Raw genomic sequence first — 21,229 nt, forward strand, 5'->3', positions numbered from 1 at the left:
TGTATGCTCTGAAAGATAAGCAGGGTAATATCATCTGCAATTTCGATGATATAGTAAACGCAGCCGAAGAATTATATACCGACCTTTACAGTACCCAGAGCAGCCACGCTACCTCCATTCAAAGTAACCAAGAACAGGATACCGAGGCTCCTTGTATAACTAACGATGAAGTTAGAAGGGCCTTGAGAGAAATGACCCGGGATAAAGCAGCTGAAGAAGAGGGAATTAACTGTCGATTTAGTAAAAGATGGAGGAGATATCATACTTAAAAAGCTTGCGGCCCTTTTTCTTGATGATGAAAATGAAAATTGCTGGCTCTCTAATGTGTCCAAAATTTAGCTTCCTTGAACGTGTAGTTGCCGGGCTGTTTACAACAGAAATTTGCGATATTTGGCAATCTTCAAAAGCAAATTACCGAAAAAGTAAAAATTCAACATTATTTTGCTGCTTTTAGGACATCGATAAATATCTCCTCGAGGTACAGAGCAAGCCGCAATGCAGTAAGTGCAGTAGTTTCTTCTAATTATGGTCACAACTGAGACAGAGTTCGCAAAAATAATGTATGCGATGCTTGTTCTTGAACATTTATTATTGCGATAGCAATTATATGGACACTTCAACCGGATTCCTGCCGTCGGCGTCGCCGTCGCCGTGAGGTTCCGTATAGATAAAATCTTCGCCGCGCGCCGTATGCCCCAGCGGAAGCGTGCGGGGACGCGCGCTATCACGGAGAGCGAACGCACTCAATCTCCCACGCGCAAGCAAGGAAGCGGAAAGCCAGCGCCGGAGGGAGCATGGGGGGGGGGGGGGCACTTCTCTGCCAACAACCACGCTCGTCGCTCGTCCGCACAGTCTCTTATCTCTCCCACGCGCACGCAAGGAAGCGGGAAGCCAGCGCCGGAGGGAGCGGGAGGGGGGGGCGCACTTCTACGCTGCCAACAACCGCGCTCGTCGTTCGTTCTACCGCACCGTCTCTTATCTCCACACGGCTCTGACCTTTATTTCGCCGCTCAGTTTCCGTTGAAGCGATAGTACCTTCGCCCGCTGCCAGCGTTTTGACAGTCGTTGGCTGCAGTCATTCAGTGTGATCTATTCATGTTTGTTTGTGCGCGCTCACACCACGCTTGTTCATTCAGTTAGTAATATCGGGCCACATTTTCCAACGCACGCTACACATGCAATGCTGCCCAGATCGGCAGTGCAGCACTACAGGTGTGTCCCTTCGCACGCGCTGCCCACGGTAAGCGCTTCTCATCAACACCACCGTTTCACACGCGCCTTCTCGTGGTCATAGTCTCTCTTCATGTCGGTCTACTTACGCCGCAGCACACCTGCTTACTTAATCAGCTCATGTTTACTACAATTCATATTGCTACCAAGGCCGCTCACCTTACTTCGTATGACATTGCTGTGTTGCTATCGCATTCATTGATTCGCCCTTAGGGCGAAACTGTGACATTTTTTTCTAAATCACTTCAATAAATTTCTTTATAATATGTATAGTTGGAATCTACATGAATAAAGCTTTTTTACGATATATACGACAACTTTATATCCTAAGTAGAAGAGCCACCACGGTTGCGCCAAAAGTACTGAAAACGGGGGGCTCGTGCCGCCGGAGTGCGACCGCCACCTTAGGAGAAAAAAATCCCCAGCTCTTCCCCTGTCGAGAAAATGGGGAAAAGCGAAGCTTGCCGTGTGTGTATCTTACCTTCGTCGTGATTTTTTTTTCTCTTTCTTTCTCTCTCTCTATCGATCTTTGTTTCTCTCTTCCTTCCTTTCTCTCTCTCTTTCCCGTTTTCTTTATCTTTCTTTCTCTCTTTTTGTCCCTGGTATGCGCTATTGAGCTTGGACCTTTTCTGCACAATCTCCAGGATCGTCCCACTTTTAAGCGTGACACCGCCGCCGCCACTACCACCGCCGACACTTGTGAGCCTCTAAAGCTTTGCTTTAAAAAATGGACCTAGGCAGGCCATGTAATGCGTGGGATGGATAGCCGGTGGACTATTATAGTTGCAGAATGGATACCAACAGAAGGGAAGCGCAGTCCAGGACGGCAGAAAACTAGGTGGGGTGATGAAGTTAGGTATTTGCAGGTGCAAGTTGGAATCAGCTAGCGCAAGACACAGGTAAGAGGAGATCACAGGAAGAGGCCTTCGTCCTTCAAAGGACATAAGTATAGGCTGATGATGATGATAAAGATTAAACACTGGGGCCGCCACGTATCAGCTTCGCTGGTTAACCGTCTGTATGGAATGCTTGGGCAGTGATTTTACCAGCGAAGCTGTTTAAGACAGCCGTAATTTGTGGTCCGTTGGGCGTATCTAAAACTACCAAGAAATAAAATAAAATAAACTTTCCTTGCCGAGGCGGGATTCGAACCAGCGTCCCACAGCAAGTGTCGTAACCACTACGCTATACGCTTTTTTTTCTTTATTGCCTCGCATGTCAACGAGCTTACGCGCTCAAAAGAACAAAATAACAAGATCACATATCGGGGAACCATCGGCCGTTTGCTGACTACATGACATCAGTATTTCGGCATACGAAACATAAGTTCCAATCTTGGAACCTACTACGGTACATACGGCTGCACTTTCTGCACTTCGACAAAATGGGACACAGATTCGCAAAAATGCCCGCGAATGGCGCTAACATCAATATCTGCATTGTGTGCAGCCGTCTGAGTTTGCCATATGCTGTGCAGGCCCCGGACCGAGATGACTCATCGGTTCGTGCCACCCAAACAGACGCACATCGTCTTTGACGCCACGAACCCCTGGTTCAAGCCGCCGAAGCAGAAACGACGTGCCGGAGTCGGCAAACAAATGCACCAGTCATGACAGAGGCTGCAACAAAGGCATTCATCAAACAGTTCCTGGACAACCATTGTGGTTACAACTTCTCGGTGTGCGATCGATCCGCTGTGCCTTAAGAACGATTACCAAAATAAAGTTGATTCCTCCTCCTCTTCAGTGTCTCTGTTTCATCAGGCAATACTCGTGTTAAAGCTTCCCGACAATGAGCTCTCGATTTTAGTTAGTGCCTGCAATTGGTTCGCAAACACCAATCACGTAATCTGTCCCCAACCTATTGCTACAAGTACCCGCCCAAGCTTCCTCACCACCCTTCACTCAGTGACATAGGTGAATGAATTAATAAACTTTTATTTGAAACAGGGACTTGTCAGTCGAGGTGGGCGGTGAGAGACTAATTTATGCCTGGATGCCGCTCATGCAGTCGAGACGACTAAAGCCCGGCCCACATGGAGCGAACTTTCACAGCTAACTTCGTGCGGCCTGCACCAGCGCGGCGGGACGCCAGCGTGCCGCCGCCGTGCCGCACCCACATGCGCCGGAAAACGAACAGACGCCGCCTCCACGATTTCAGTGTTGCTAGAAACAGCGTTATTGCACTCCCAGTAAAATGCAGTGAAAAAATACTATTGTATCTGCAACAGAAACATATTGGTAACGCCTGAACAACTGTGATCAGTCGAACCCGCCGTGGTTGCTTAGTTGCTATGGTGTTGGGCTGCTAAGCACGAGGCCGCGAGATCGAATCCCGGCCGTTGCGGCCGCATTTCGATGTGGGCGAAATGCGAAAACACTCTCGTAATTAGGTTTAGGTCCCCAGGTGGTGAGAACGAATGTATACAATGTACCTGCTTAATTTAAACTTTCATTGTTGGGCGGTCTAGCTACGTTTACCTCCCCTGTCACGGGGCCACCCGAGTGCGATTATGTACAGTCCGAATCTGCTCGCTTGCGATCGTAGACTCGTCTACACACTCAAGCTCAGTAAGATTAACAAACTCGATCCTGACTGCAGAGCGTGTTGAAAAAGTTCATTTGTATGGGACTCAATTGCGATCGAAACTGCCTGTATTCTCGAGAGTGTGGCCAGATTCAAGGGGCGGGGACAAACGCGCTATAGTTATTTCAGAGACCGCTTTTTGCGTCTGCGGGAAAAAAGCAGTACTCATTGTATTTTCTGATCCATAAGCAGAGAATACCAACTAAATAAACTAAACGCTTATGGGCAAAAATCTGAACAATGTTTCCAGCGCGCGCCAAGCACAAACGAGCGCCGCGGTGGATGTGAGCGTTTTGTCTGCTTCTCTACAAGAGTGGTCGATCGCAGCGCCGCCGAAACTGGCGACGCCCCCGGAGCCAAGCGGATAGTGCCACCCTCTGCACTGCCTCTGTTAGTACACTGCAGCCTTGGGGTGGATGGTTCCAGCGAAAACGCGTATGCTGTTTGTTTGTTTGCTTGTTTTCCTCCAAGAGTACGTCGCTCAAACCCACCATGGGGGATTGGCTTAGAATGGGGCGAGTTAAGGTGATTTTACGACACTAAAAATGCGCTACTGAGACATTTTGAATAACTAAAAACAATGAAGTGAACTTGAAATTTAAGACTGTAGCGAGGAAATCGTCCTGATTCGATTTCATACCTCGCAACAGCTGCACATTAATTAATCCCTGTGATAGTATCCCAGAGAGAGGCTCCCAAAGCTAGAATATCAATAATAGTTATATTCAATCCAGCACCACGAAATTGTACTTCAAAGGTATGTTTTCCGAAGTATAAAAAGCGGCGAAAAGACAGAAAAACGTTGTCTATTGCCTCATCCTCACCACAATATGAACACAAGGAGGAGGGTGCCAGACCAGGCCGATGCAGATAATAGTTTATTGCAAAGATTCGACATCGAAATTTCGTAAACAGGACTTGAACATTTCTATTACGGCAGAAGTTCCCGCTTCGAGGAAATAGGAGGTGTCGGGTTATTTGGATATACACATTGAACAGATAAAAGCCACATTTCCACAATTGACATGGTATCTAGCTGTTAGTAAGAACTGGTCCTGGAAAAAATGATGAGAACAAATCAAAGCGATAATATTGCGTGAGTTCAGATAATTACGAAAATCATTCCAAGAGAGGCTGTAAATTTGGAAATTTGTATTGTAGACATTGATAGAGCGGTACAGTAGTAGTTGAAATTGCAGTGGCCTCATCTCATGGTCGAGGTTTTTAGTGCGAAACTTGATTTCTTCTTCTTTTCCTCGGACTAGGAGGAAATTGAACAGGTAGCGGTAGCATTGCCATCGATAGCGGCTACACGCGAATCTCCATTGTTTACAACGCGATTCATTGCAGGGCTCACCCTGTTTACTTCGGCGAGGCTCTGGGCGTCCCAAAGCTGGTGAGTTGTTTTGTTCCTCCTAATCTGGCCTGTGCTAAACGGCCTTTATTCGGGTAAGCGGGATATATTAGAGAGCTCTCCGGCAGGAGCTGCCTCTCCATTTCATTATTCTCGTTATTTCTGAGAGAAGCAGATCCCCGTGGAATCAGCCATTGTCACTTTTGTTAGCAAAACGTGTCCGTCATAGACCAAAGCGTCGCCGCTTATTAGGAAGGTGAAGTCAGTAGCTGCGTGCCCTATACGCGGCGTATTAGGTGTTAGCGCTAGGCGCATATCTCCAGGTTTGCGATAGGTTTCCCCGACACCGCAGCCACATGCCATCGAGCTCACTCGTGAGTCTCGGACTATAGCTCAGGCTCCGAGCCATCCGCGCGTCTGCGTGAGCCTCGGCGGCTGTGTGAATGGGGTCGAAACCTAAGCGAGCCTGAGAAAGTCCCAGTCGGAGTGAGTCTTGTAGAGGTCGCTACTATTGTGTTGAACAGTGGCGCCCCCTCCTAGCTGTGAAGCGTTTGTACTAAGCAGAATGAAGACAGTTGTTGTTTGGGTTCATTGTCGACCGGCTGTCTCATCACGGGCTCCTCAAGCGCTCAGGCTATGGGTTGGGTACTGTCCCTAGGGAACCGATAACACTACAAGTCTGAGAGAGTCGACGCTAGTCCGCGTCAACATGAGTCGTAGTATGTCGAAGTGAGTTGAATATAAGAGCTCAATATTTTATTTGCTGGCGATTTCACTTCTCATCGTCTATCATGGGTTTTAAGGACTGATTGAAGCGTGGAAACGTTTTAAGTAAGTTTTTCTCAGATTGCAGCAAAAACGAACACAGACAACAACAAAAATGCAAGAGAGACGGCAGTCACTGTGGTTAGGGTATGAGAAAACAAAAGAAGCTGGGCATCGATATGCGAGAAGGCAGTAGATGACTTTCACTTGCGGGCTCTGGTCGAAGCAACATTAGAGCGGGTCTAGTCTGGGGAAAGTAGCTTGCCTTGTTGCACTATAAGCAATTTGGACAGAACTAAATAAAACAAATATTTTTTATGCACCGAGTTTTTGTACACCGAGAAAGAAAGGCCTACCACAAAGTGCTTCAGAGTTCTCAAAGAACAGGCCCACACCGCAAGACTGCCTGATGGTTCTGCACTTTACCAAAAGGGTAATCCACTCACGGACGCGTCGGCCGACATGATGGTCAGCGCCGTGTCGCGTAGAGCAGCTGCGAACCCTTATGAAAATGGTTATGTCCTTTATGATTACTGTATGTTTCCTAGGGGTCACATGAGGAAACATCCTTTATGTTTCCTGCGTGTTGAAATTTGGCCACTGCTTTTATGTTTCCTTCATGTGTCCGTCCTTTATGTATCCTTCATGTTACCGTACTTTATGTATCCTAGATGTTGAAATTTGGCCACTGCTTTTATGTTTCCTTCGTGTGTCCGTCCTTTATGTATCCTTCATGTTACCGTACTTTATGTATTCTAGATGCTGAAATTTGGCCACTGCTTTTATGTTTCCTTCATGACTCCCACCTTTATGCACCCTTCATGTGGCCCTACTGAAAAGATCCTGTATCCTGCATTTTCTGTAGACATGCATAGATGAGTTCTCTGTGCCCATTTTATATTTATGCACATTGTGTGAGTTTTAACGATAAGCATATATGGTTTATTATAAGCATACTGATTGGAACTCTGCTAGGGCACAGAAATTCACACAATATTGTTCTAATAATAATTTTAGTATAACACTTGCAGTACAACTTGTACTTTCCTCACAGCATGCAGTGTCGCTGTTCTAGATGTTTTTGTCACAAATGTAAAGTGTAATGTTCGGATGCAGAGATGTCACGTTGGATAAGTGCTTGCACTTTTAAAAGAAAGTGTCGACAATACTTTGCAAAGGTTTCTCTGAAACTACAAGTAGTTTATTGAACTATCTGCATGTTACATCGGCTCACAGCAGACCTTTGGAATGGGGTGCTTGGATGAGAGCTCACAAGACACCTGAAAAATAAAAGGCCAAGCGTTTTCACTTATGCAGTAAATTTCACATAGCGAAGAACAGTTTGGCCTGTATGCACACAGCTAAGAAACGTGCAGAAGTGAAAACGATTGAATTGAATTCTATTCCGCAGCAAGAAAAAGTTACGAGGAGGACAGGTAAAAGCTGTGAGAACAGCTTGAGGAGCCCTGACCTCCTAGCCCACGGGGAAGCATAAAAGCGTGCGGCTAAGGGAGTACAACTTACTAAGAGGAAACACTCACAGGAGTTATAAAACGTCACTTGAAAAGGGGATTATAAAGCTGTCATAAAGAAAAGGAAATCATCGTATTACACAAACATTAAATGCAGTTGTTTTGGTGATGTGCTAGGTATGGCAATGTCAACACTGAAGCTTTAAACTAATTATTTTAAACAGACTGCGCTGTTGCTATCTGCCCGAGCGTGTTTTTTGCTATCTGCTCGAAAGTTTGTTTTTTTTTCTCCTTTTCGCCGAGCGTAAAAGAAGCCCGCGAATACATGCAAAATTGCCGTGCGACTGGCCGCTCGACGCGCTTTGCGGGTATTCGCGGGCATCTTTCACGCTCGGAAAAAACTTTATGTAAGACTTACGGAGTAAAAGAAATCTGTATCGAGTTTCTCATGTCGCTCTACAACTTTTTCATTGACACTTTTAGTCTAATAATAATAATTGAGAAGTTCATTAATTAGGACTAATTATCTAATGAGGCGGAATGCAAAAAATAATCGAAGTATCTCCAAGCGACGGCAAGCAACATTACCTTGGCTCTGTCAAGCTACGTAACATTAGCATAGTAGTAATGTTTGTCCCAAGTTAACTGAAACACCCTGTATAAGCGACAAGAATGCGCGCAAGCGCGAGACTTGCTTACCTTTCAAGATGTGAAGTCATCAAACGCTTCTTGTCTCGAAAGCACTTCGGTGCCGACGCTCTTTCTGGAGCAAACACTGTCTAATTGCCGATGAACTCCAGCACACGAAAGCACAACTTTCAACAATTTCTTCCACAGACCATGATTCGAAGCCACAGCACCACGTTTTTCACAAGAGAACCCGTACTGGCGAGAACAAAGGAAGCTCGGATGGGCGCTGTAGTAGACTCTAGACACTGGCGTTTCACACGAAACATACGACGAAATGATATCATTACACAAGTCCAGAGGTTTCATGACGATTAATACACACGACAAGGACCACAGTTTGTCGAGACACTTCCAAAACATGATTAAATTACCGCCTTGCTGCAACGAGCACTCTTGCACACACGTGGCCCAGCGGGCCCAGCTCAATATAACACCCAGTAATTTTACCGGCATGGACGTCACACTGCAGCAGCGCCACACTGCGGTAAACAAGTAAACGTAGCCTCCGAGATCTACATTCGCTTCTAGAAAATGTAGTTTGCAAAAGCACGGCCTTCGAGATTTAATTTTGTTGCGCGGAGGAAGTTGTAGCTGGAAAGAAGGCCGGTATTTAAACAGAATTTATTAAGTTCAAAGTGCCTGGGTGTGCAGTCTTTTTTATAACGCATATACAGGAATTTTAGGCGAACCATGCGCTAACTATTGCTGGCGGACATGAGCCAATCAGCGCTCAGCCCGTGCACCTCTCCGTCCGTTGCTTGCAATGGCGGACGGCCTTCGGCTGCTACGACAACCACCGATGACAAATTCGTGATCACCGCCCATATACACGCTTCTTATGGCGCCAAGTGTCGTGTTTAGAGAATATGTGACCTCATCTTGAATCGGTGGAACCATATTTCCTCGTAGCGTAAGGAATAAAGACGACAAAACGTGCCGATGGCTTGCTTGCTGCGGCAGCTGGAGCTTCGGTCGAAGTGAAACAGGCGTACTGCTTGCATGCACGCGTAAACAAACAAATATGGCCATGCTCCGTACACATCTTTAACGACTCAGCCAACTGGCAATTAAAAATTATTCAGTTGCGCGCCCACGCAAGCATTTACAGGATCCGCGCTGCCCTACTTATACCCCTGCGAATGTCAACACAGCAATCACACGCAGTTTTGAAAAGACAGGCATCTTTTAGCAGTGACCGCACGTTTTGAATTTGTGAGTGAGCGAATTTCAGCGTGTAATTTGCGTAGAGCAGAAAAGGAAAGGTAGCTTCACGAAGTCGAGGGCCGAAAAAACAGAGCCCCCCCCCCTCCATTATTTTTCCTGGATACACCAGGAAAAATAATGGTTCTAATAATAATAAAATAATAGTTCTAGCCATAGCATGTGTTAAGTTCAGATAATTACTGTGTGCACTCTATGTTACCTCGATGTGCACTAGAGGGAGTGCACAGCCAGGTATCATAGAGTGCACACACAGGTAACATCCTGCCGTAAACACAAAGGACACATCCTACAGGAAAGATTCAGTTTGCTTCCTCGAGTCGTACGAAAGACTGAGTAAACATGCGGTACACACGAAGTATGTTCCTCAAGGTCACATAAAGGGCAAGGAAACATAAAGGTCACATAGGGCACAAGAAGGAAACAGACAGGAAACATAAAGGTCGTGGCCATTTTCATAAGGGAATTTAGTGTCGGCGGGCGCATGCGCACATAGAATGCTCTTGTCTTGTTCGAGCATCGTGTGCGCTAGGCTATTTCGCTTGGCTCAACACAGCCCCTGCTGCTTATTCGCTTCTAACGCACGCTAAAATAAGCACAGGTTTCAGAAAATCGATTGCTAAGGATAAATTTGCTGATGAACAGCAGGCGTTACATGTAGGGTTCACTGAAACAGCCTAGACGACGATGCTTAGACACTAGGACACCCTGCGCGCTCGCGCCTAATAGCGCGTCATTTTAAGGTGAGCCCCGTGACACGGAACTAACCTACGTGCTGGCTGGCGCGCTTGTGAGGTCATCATTATATAGGAAAGTTGTATACATGCTATTGGGAAACTAAGCACGAACTCTCTATTGGGACCGATCTCTGAAACAATTAATGGGGCTCAGTGAGCTCTTCAAAGCCGCTTCTTGTACGCATGGTTGCCCTTTATGCAAAATAATGGCAATTCGCCGCTTCAGTAATGGCACATTATAAAACACAATTTACAAGTTTGTGCAGTACACTTGCCGCGTCATGTCTAGGTCGTTATACTCTGGAGTACGAGGTGACATGTTCGATACCCCGGCGGCCGCATTTCAATGCGGACGGAACGTAAAAGCGCTCGTGTACCATGCTTTAGGTATCGGCTAAGTAACTTCATGTTGTCGAAATTAACGCGTTGTCCACCATTAGGGCGCCCTTCCTAGCCTGCGAATTGAGTTGTTTTGGGGTGCCACGCACCCATAGTTTTTTTTAGTACGTGATTGTGTGCGCTTTCCCTACATCGCCAAGCAAGCCTACCCGGTTACTGATAAACACAATTGCGTGCATCATTGTGGGGGCCAACCAACCGCTTGTGACGTGTGGCCTTATTTATCTAGGTGGTACCCGCAGTCTTCTAGCTGGTGTTGGTTACGATGGATTAAAGTGGATTATGAGAGATTAAGGGTTGTACAAATTAGATAAAGGTGTATGAAGATGGATAGGGTGCATTAGAGCGGATGAAGGCGGATTAAGGTAGAGTTGTGAAGGACACGTTACAATGTATTACATCACGTATTATCTACTCAACCAACCATTTAGAGAAGTCAACATGCTTTGGCATTCCAAATCACGTAAGGATACCCTATGACTGAGAATTTTTTACAGATGAGGCAGTCTACAACCCAGTCTGGTCTGCGAACCGCATGGAATGCACACCAAAATGAAGGGAGCAGTTCCCAGAGATGTGATTACGAAATAAGCATGGTTATTTTGTGATATTACTTTTTCCGGATTGCATTCACACATTCGGCTTCGAAAAATAACATGTATACGTAATTTTAAAAGTAAGGATCCTTGCCCCATCCACCGTCTATGCACGCGCCATGTGGGCCCAAGGAGAAACTGAAATCAATCTGGAAGAGCCATAGTTGACATATGTTGCTACTACGATCATTTCCATTGTGAGTCAGAGGCCAGCATGCTTAATATTCAATTGTTCACAATTTTCTTACGTCCATCATCAACTAGTATATTTTGATTAAAAAAAAGGTATTCGGCGAGCTCCTTCTTTTTTTTACTTTCAAAGTTTCTCGTTTGTGTGTTCCTCTTTGCCGCAACCGGTTTGTTTCTATCCACTCTGGAGGCGGTTCAATGGAGATGGAGCAGAGGCGCCGATGTTCCTTCCGTCGCGAATTCAGCCGCGTTGCTGGTGCCTGTGCTGTCATTGTGGCAGCACTGCCGTTTGTGGCAGCGAGCAGATGGCGGCCAGCCGACGCAGGGATCACGGTAAGCTACGCAACCGAGATCGCAAGCTGCCACGTGGTAAGGGAGACCCGCATCGATTTGGGATTTCAATGCAAGTGAGGAGTAAGGCAAGTGCTGGATGATGTAAAAAAAGTAGAGCCAATTCAAAAGAATCGGCAAAAAGAACACCGAAACCCTATATCAATCTACAGTAGAGTCAAGATGATGGTAGCTCAACTTTTGTTAGACCCATGACGATCATCACGCGCATAGTTGGACTTGTGATGAAGTTCATTTTATGTCTAATGAACCCTTTAAAGTCTCTCCATTAGCCTGTGTACTACTTCTGTACGTTTGGCGCGCTGGCACTCAAGGCCTTAAGGACTCTGCTGAAGTTCTTGAGGGCTTGTGAATTGTGCGACCGGCTTTGAACGTGTTAGCGCGTATGGTCGCGTTATTGCGCGAATTTTCTTTCATTTTTTTTCTTCTATCACCTTTTATTCCCTTTACCCCTTTCCCCAGTACAGGGTAGCAAGCCGGTATTTACACTGGCACACCTCCTTGTCTTTCTTCCCCTTCTCTCTCTCTCTCTCTCTTGGTGCGCTGGCGGTTAGGGTGGTTGTTTTCAGAGCATTTGGCGACATTGACGGTGACCATCGACTATAACATAATTTCCATGAGCGCGTAAAGGCGCAATATTTACCTGTGGTACCATACCGTTATCGCGGGAAACAAAGAACAAACAAAAAACAGAACTCCGCAATAAAGCAAATTTAGAATACGCCGACAATTATACTTGTATACAACCATTGCGCTTTTAAACAAAGCGATATAAATGATGCCTTATGCTTTCCGTATTTCGTAAGCAAAAAAAAAAAAAGGATAAGAATCGGTTAGCCGTATCTTTGAGCTCGACATGCTGACCTCGTAGACAAAGAGAGCCACGTACAACAAATATTCTATCCAAGCCGGAGGTTATCTGACGCTCCGAATCGAGATTTCGGGCACGTTGTAGAACTCCGTGAGGGAGCTCCTTTCTTCTAATTTTGAATGCAGACGTGACCCGCCGTGCGGGCGTAGTTCATGGCTATGGTCCATCGCTACTACGCCCGAGTGCGCGGGATCGAATACCGGCCGCATCTCGATGAGGGTGATATGCAAAAACACCCGTGTACCGTGCCTTGGCTGCAAGTTAAAGAACCCCACGTGGCACAGATTAATCCGGAGTCCCTCGCTGCTGTGTGCCTCATAGTGAAATCGTGGTTTTGGCACGTAAGACTACGGAACTTTATTTATTTTAATGTACCCGTGCAAACATTTGTCGCCATTTGGAGGTACTCATAAAGAAAAGTACAGTTCACCACTCAACATCAAGCCGCGCGGCGAGTTATCGTGTCGGAACTACGTTTTTGTAGGCAAGAACTGGGACGGGAAACCACGAAAAATATTCTGGTTGACGTAGTGCCATTGGTTAAATCTCGAGCATTTCACTCATATGCGTATAGCGCATATGTACCTTGTACATACTGGGTGTTTAATTTTATTCTTAACATAATTTGTAAAAAAATCACCCGTGACAGATAGCACAGTTCTGAATAATGAATGTTTGACAAATAAGAAATGTTTGCTCATTAACTTTCAAACATACGAAATGTAGCCACTGCTATTTGAAGTCATACCCACTTGGAACATATTCTGAGGATGACACCAGTTTTTAGATGTACGGCCCCAAGGTTTGCAACGAAATGCATTGGTGTTCTAATAACTTTTAAGCTTCAAAGCATAAAAAGGCGTTTTGTAAAAGTAACAAGTACAATAACACTGCATTTTTACGGCACGTTTGACTGCACTTATTTCAAAACAGGTGCGACTTTCAAAATTCGTTCCAAGTGCATCACTGGCTAGAATTTCTATTTTGCACTAAGTGCGCTAAAGTGACTGCTGGTACAGTTAACTAGTGGTATTCTGTTAGTCAATTATGCGTATTGTCTTCCAGTGAAAGCAAGGGATACTTCTAGGAGTATTCCAACTTATCGAGTAGATTTGTGCTAAATGCCGCCGGCGATATGGAAAAATTATCTTAACGTTATAATAAAGCACCCAATTATCCCTTCAGATTAACCCAATGACGAATGATGTATTACGACGGCACGTCGCCTAAGTGCCCCATACATTGAGACCACTGAAACTTGATCCGAGTGCACACCAAAGATAAGAATACATACCTTTCTAAGAGAAGTGCTAACAAAAAACAAAAAGAGCAGCCCACATTAAGAAACCCGGTGACTTCTCTTTATGAGTATAGAAGTGCCTATATAGTCCATATGATATTGGTGACAGAGAATTGCAGTTTTGGAACAGCTTACCCTAATACAAATTTGGTTGTTTGTTTTGTATTTTTGTTGTCAGTCACCATTTTTTATGTCTACATAGTTTTATTGTGTAATTTTGTGCGAACTGAATATGTACTATTGTTTTTACAGATCATGGTATTGCATTCCGTTTTTCAGGTACCATAGTGCTACCATAATGCTGCGCTCTTCATGCTGAACCCGAAAGGGCACCATTTTTTATGTCTACATAGTTTTATTGTGTAATTTTGTGCGAACTGAATATGTACTATTGTTTTTACAGATCATGGTATTGCATTCCGTTTTTCAGGTACCATAGTGCTACCATAATGCTACGCTCTTCATGCTGAACCCGAAAGGGCACTGGATGGATGAATGTAAAACCTAAAAAGGCAACTGGGAGTCAACATTTTAAGAAATTATCTGCAAGTATATATGCCAAGCGTTGTGGGATCTTTTAACAGATGTAACATCCACTGCAAATGAGTCACGCACTTTGGTGGACCATACCGACACAGACATGTAAATGAGGCGTGACAGTTGGATATGTACTGAAAAAAAAAACGACTTGGGCCTGTCTAGCTCAAGTCGTCTTTTCGCAGTACATATCCAAGCGATGAACATTTTAGCAATCGACATAAAAAGTCCAGATGACAGCAGAGCGTTCAACAGAAAGACATAACTCTGTCATAATTACAACGGTCGTATTTCACATCAATAACCCAGGCATCACAATATTTAAAAACACCGTCATTTGAAAATGACGGCATGCTTCAGAATGTACGACCAGGTTGTATTTCATATTGACACACGAGACGTCAAAATTATTGGGAGCACCGTCATTTCAGAATGACAACATGCAGTCACATTGACGGTGAACTTGTTGTATTTCACATTGATGCGTGAGACGTTAAAATGATAAAAAACACCGTCATTTTAATATGACAACATGGAGTCACATTGACGGTGAACTTTTATTGACAACTAGGTTGTATTTCACGTTGATGCGCGAGACGTTAAAATGATAAAAAACCGTCATTTTAATATGACAACATGTAGTCACATTGACGGCAAAATACTGTCAAATTGATGGCTAGGTTGTGTTTCGTGTTGACATGGGAGGCTTCAAAATGACTTAAAAACGCTGTAATCTAGAAATGACGGCCTGCCGTCACATTGACGGTCAAATGCTTGGAAATAGAGCTGCCAAAATTTCCCGTCATTTGACGGATTTTTTTTTACAGTGCAGCTACTGGTGCTTTTCGGACTAGCGCTTTTCAAAGCCTCTATGCAGAGTTCAATCAATGGCCCTTGGTGTATCCGAGAACATATTGAGGAATTACATATGCCCTCAACATATTAGCTCAGAGAGAACACCCGTGCAGAACGCTAATGAATAATCGAACATCGGAACAGCTGTACACGAATAGGCCATCACTAGCTTAGCCGCTCCCTTTGGCTATCACAACTGTTGCCGAAACACTTGGGTATAGTTTCTCAGATCTCCACGCAACTGGGCGTACTGATCTCATTGCTCCTTGGTGCCTCCGCCCAGTTCTGTGTGACATGTCCTTTAAAGCGCTTGACAAGAAAAACGAGCCACGCGAGGCTACTATGAAACACTTCCTATCACTGCCGTACAACGCAACGTCCCATTTTGCAGACGCCTCAAAGACGCTCAAGGCAGTCTCAAGCGCTTCACATAGTCACAACTATAATATTTCAAAAACTCTCAGTACAAGCTGCAGCATATTCACTGCGGAAGCATATGGTATCCGACTGGCTGTGGATCATATACGACAACATAGGATACAAAAAGCTGTTATCTACACAGACGCGCTAAGTGTCATAACTGCACTAGCTTTGGGAAAGGTAGGAGACAACCCTGCTTTGAATCACCTGCTAAAATCCATTTATAACGCTTACAATGAAGAGTTCCCTCGTGGTATGCTGGGCACCGGGGCATTCGGCATAGCAGGAAACGAGACGGCTGATCAGAGTGCTAGAGAAGCTGCTCTACGCGCTGACATTGAACTTACTGCAGTCCCTAGTCGAAATATTAAACCTTACACCCGTAACCGGCTATGCCAGCACTGGCAGTCCCATTGGGATAAAGAAACGGAAAACAAATTACATACAATAAAGCCACAACTAGACAAATTTTACAAGCAAAAAGTCACAAGACTAACAGAAACCACACTGCGCAGGCTACGTATAGGACACACATACGCAGCACACACACACCTGTTAACAGGCACACAACCACCCATATGCGAAAAATGTTGAGAACTACTCACTGTCTGGCACACCTTAATTGAATGTCCAAGACTTCACCAAACAAGAGTACAGCATTTTAGAGAACTTTAAACACATAATATACCGTCTCAACTTGCATTACTTTTATCCCATGACACTCTATGTTTAGTGTCAAAAGAGTTTTTAAATACCTTGCCGATGTCCAGCTCTTAAACACTGTGTACTGCAATCCAAAACGACCATGCTCCATCACATACGTGAGGAGCTGGAGGTATTGAATGCCTCGAGGTCTCGTAGCTTTTTCGCATGGTAAAAGTACTTGCTGATGGCTTAAAGGCAAATATTTTATCGCGTATACTTACTGACAACTACAGATAATCTGCATAACATATACATAGCATATTAGATAAAACAAGTGATCGCTCAGTCACCAATATTTGTCTTTATAACCCATGCACAGTTGAAATGCCTCATATAACAGTAACACCGCTGTTTAGCTAAGCCTTTTACACCTTTGCCACTACGAGATTTTTACCCCTTTATACAGCACACTTCAACATCCTTACCAGTAGCGCACCCAGGATCTCTGCCAGGGGGGTTAAATGTTTGTGTGTGTGGGGGGGGGGGGGGAAGCAAGCATTTTGCATAATATGCAATTTCCTTGCTTTAAGCCAGAGGAATCCAACAGCAAATAAAATGCCTAATAATTGTATAATGATACCAAGGATGATTATGTTTATTTCTTGAGCATTTTACTCAAAGTAATTTAAGAGTGAATGCATAAATACAAGACAGTGATAGAGTGTTTTTGTTAATCAGAAAAATTCAGCGTCAAGCCACCTCCTGAATTGTACTGACAATGTGAACACAGCGGTGAAGGTACACGTTGAACGGGTACGGCTGGATGCGTGTGGGGGGGGGGGTTAAATCGGCCTTGGGGGGGGGGGGTTACAACACCCGACCCCCCCCCCCGTCAGTGCGCCACTGATCCTTGCCATTCTTGTACGACTTTTGTATTTATATTAAAAATCATTGAATGTATTCATCGACTTGGCGCTCTTTGACCAAAGCTGCCCTTGCGCCATTAAAACCCATTGATTATCCTCAATAGGCTTCATTCATAAAACTTCTGTTGGGGCTAGTTGGTACATCACATTGTAAGGTGGGAAAATTCCAGAGCAAATGCGCAGGACAGCTGCTTGTCTCGTCTATTTGTGGTTGTCCTGGGTGTATGCGGTGGAATTTTCCCACCTTACAAGACTTCACAGACAGAGGCAAAATCCAGGTTGGTAGGCTAGTAGTGCCTGCGCACTAAAATAAGCAAGAAAGTTAACACTGTTTCTTGATTACTTGCATCGTTGCTGGATACTCGCACCACTTTCTGTAAAACTGCTAGCATATTCGATAAAAGTACCATAAAAATGTTCCAGTCTAGTCTGGGACCCTCGAATATGTATTCAAAGCTCTACGGCTATATTCGTTTATAACGAGTATTTCTACTATGGTAGCATGTCCTTACAGACTAACTTTGACGACTTAGAAATAAGACACACAATTTTCAGGGTTTTTTGGTATTTCAAGTTCTTCCTCTCTTAACTGCAATATCGCCTGTACATTGCTACAGCGCCATTGCGCGTCTAGTATAAGACCATGTATCTTCCGTCTGCAGATAGTTCTTTGTGCCTGAATTTGTTCAGACGACCGCCGATCAAACCGTACCATTGCAAGGCCATTATAGAAGAACCTTTTCTTTATCGAAAAGAAGCCCATCCCTCATCTAATAATATGACAGGGGTGTTCGAGAAAATTAATAAATTATTTGAACACAGCAAATAGTGGGTATTCTAGAGAGCTAACACACAACACAGCTACGTACTGCAATAGATAGACTTTATTAACTTGTTTAATCGCCTGGCTTTTTATAACATGTGCTATGTAGCACTAAGAACAAGGGTGAATATAGGCCCTACTGGCTGTAAAATGTGTGCTACAGTTGGCAGTTGTCCACTTTTTTTTCTGTAAAAGTCTCTTCTAGGCAAGACTGGCCAAGGTAACACTGCGTGTTATTACCTTGTCTGTTATGTCTTGCCATTTTTACAGCTTAACTACAAAAAGCAGGTAATGATCTGAAGGAAGCATGTGAGGCTAGGCAGTATACTTTGCAAGTTGTATGTGCAAGTTACAGTGACATGTATTGGTGTGCTCAATCTCCCTTACCTTTATTGCACAGATAGCATTGCCTGTAAACAATATTACTCAAGAAAATGAACACAAGGCAGATTTATTGGACTAGTGTCTTTGGCGTTTTATTTTCATTATGCTGACTTTGACTTCTCCATCAGGAAGACATGCCATCTTTCTGCATCGTGTTACATTGAAAGTATCACTTTTTCTTTGCGAGATTTGGCAGTTTCAAGCTGAAAGTTATCATAATCACATCATTTCTTGCATACATAAGAACAAAGATTTTAGTTGGTCCATCACTGATTATGCCTGTTATACTTGTTATACATATACAAGCTGTTCATTACATGGATGCCGTCATGGCTGCACATATTTCCACTGCAGCGTGGAATAGCCTAGGCATTAGTGCCAAGATTTGGATAGATGATCGTCTGTAGATGCTGAGATCTGCATGTATCTACTGGTAGGGACTGAAATTAGGTGCCAAGCTTAGTAGAGGATGCGGAATCAACCTGGAATTATAATTTAGTTACCGCAATGGGTTTTTGCATGACTGTTTTTAATTGCATTTCTCACTTGCCTATCTAATATTCATTCCAGATAACTCGTGGACATATCTGAAGAGGAAGGTACACGCCAGCAAATGAAAAGGAGCAAAGGTGGCTGCTCTAAATAAAGCTCTGGAGGCGTGCGCAGAGATTGCGTCGTTCAAAAAGAAATTGAGCTCTGTGAGTCTTTTATTATTGCTTGGTTGACTTCAGGTACTGACTTACATTTTTTGCTTTTCATGTTCAGCTCCTCTGATGGCCGAAGATGGGCTCATGTTCTGGCTGAGGTTCATGTTCTTCAAATACACTGTTGAAAATCGACCTTCTTGTGTTTGTCTTTTTTCCAGAGTATCGAGAAAGTGTTCATGTACCCTTTATGGAGTACCAATTATTACTGCATGAAACACATTTGGTGGTGTAAGACAGAAAAGGAGAAAGCTCACCAACAAAAGTTTAGCTCCTTACGCTACAAGAACCAAAAAGATGGTTTGTTCATTATTCTGCCGAATATCTTCATTTTCTAATGGACCCGACTTTATGACTTCCATGAGTACGAGTTCTACTTTAACTGGACTATTTAACAGAAGGCTACAACAATGGGGAATGCTGCACAAGACAGAAGGAAATGAGTCGCACATGAGTGCCTGTAGCAATTGCTAGTGTGGCGATTCCTTTTCTTCCATCTACTTATGTTGCATTATTTTATGATGTTTACATTATTCATGAAAGCTGCTTTACAGCACAGCAACCATACAAATTCATGACGATGTCATTACAGTCACAATTTCTCACAGGTGAGATCCCTCATGCGCCAGTTACGGTTCCGACCCTGAACTTGCATGTTACATATAGATATAAACATTCACCCATTGTGCGATATTGACAATGTCGGTAGGTAATGGCCGCTTTAAAAGTTTTCATTCGTAGTAGGGTGTCGGCAACGTTGGGAGGTACTACGGCTTTAATGGTAGTTTTTTGCGGTACGGCATTTGTAATGTTGCTAAATAAGTACGATTTCAGAGGTTTTTGCTTGTGGTACGGGATTGGTAAGATTAAGGAAAACTACGGCTTCAAAAGTAGTCTCTTGAGTTACGGCATTAGTACTGTTCGTTGGTAACTGCGGCTGCAGTAGTGTCATGTATCATTACGGGAACTTCCTGGCATCAAGTGTTTGCAGGCTATTATACCGTAACATGACGGGACTTTTTTCTAACAGTGTACGGCAAGATTACCTGCAAGCACGGCAACATTGGCCGAATGCAGCGCGCTTTGTTCCGTTTTTTGTTTTTTTTTCAGCTTTTTTCTTCCTCCATGTTTGCATGACTCCCGTGCAATGAATTTCCCGCGCTGGCTTGTTAAGCATGTGGTCGTCCGCGCATGTTGTTGCCCTAGCAGCAGCTTTGTTTCAATCGCCACGTTCGTTTCACGCTGTCGGTTTCCTTTCATTGCGTCATGCCGAGGAGGAAGGCGAATGTGACGAAAGGCGGCGCGACCACGGCTGAGCCCAGCGACATCGACCAAGCATCGTCGGCGCGACAGCGGTAGACCGCTCGACGTTCTTCTGGTCCAACTACCGCAAAGTCCAGCACCGCTGGCCCGTTGTCTGGGCGTCGGCAGTGCCCCCAACCTGGCGTCACCGACAGTACCATAGAGAACTCTACGTCTGTCGCACCTTCAGCTGGGCCGGCAGCGGCGCTGAACAAAGGCGACGATCTAATGACTCCTGGAAGGCCCGACTGTTCAGAGGTGAAAGGTCGAACCTCGGCCCGAGCCAAGCCATCCGTTGCACAGGACATGACTGGAGGCAACGCAGGTGCCGAGAAGTCGGTGAAGCCGGCCGTAGCTGCAAAGCGAGGGCGTGCAGCGCGGGGTCCTTCAATTAAGCGTGCCGCAGTCAAAGCCTCAAATCCCGGAAACGGAACCTCCGAAAGCCCAAGCTGTTCCAAGCCAACCGGCGGCGGCACGGACAACTCCACAGTAACGGTAGAGGCAGCTCTCAAGACGGGAAAACGAGGGCGTGCAGCAAATCCCCAGGCCCTTGTGGCGAAGACAAAATGAGCGCAGAACACCGAAAGCCTGGTCCGTTCACCGTCGGCCCACTCTAAGTCTGCTGGTGCACTGACCGAAGCTGGTGACAGTGCAGGAGCCTCGAAGTTAACTGGAAAGCCGGCTGCAAAGCGTGGTCGTGCAGCTACTCGCAAGGCTGGTGCTGGCACAGCTGTGCTGCAGCGGCGTGCCAATCAATCAATGCCCGGCGGCTGAAAGAGGTGCAGCTGATGCATCGAATACTGGAGAGGAGAACCTTTTGCAGCCAAAGAGAAAATCATCAGCACGCTCCAAGCAGCCTGGTGTGACTGCCA

This window comes from Dermacentor silvarum, unplaced genomic scaffold (assembly GCF_013339745.2).
Source record: "Dermacentor silvarum isolate Dsil-2018 unplaced genomic scaffold, BIME_Dsil_1.4 Seq971, whole genome shotgun sequence".
NCBI lineage: Eukaryota > Metazoa > Arthropoda > Arachnida > Ixodida > Ixodidae > Dermacentor > Dermacentor silvarum.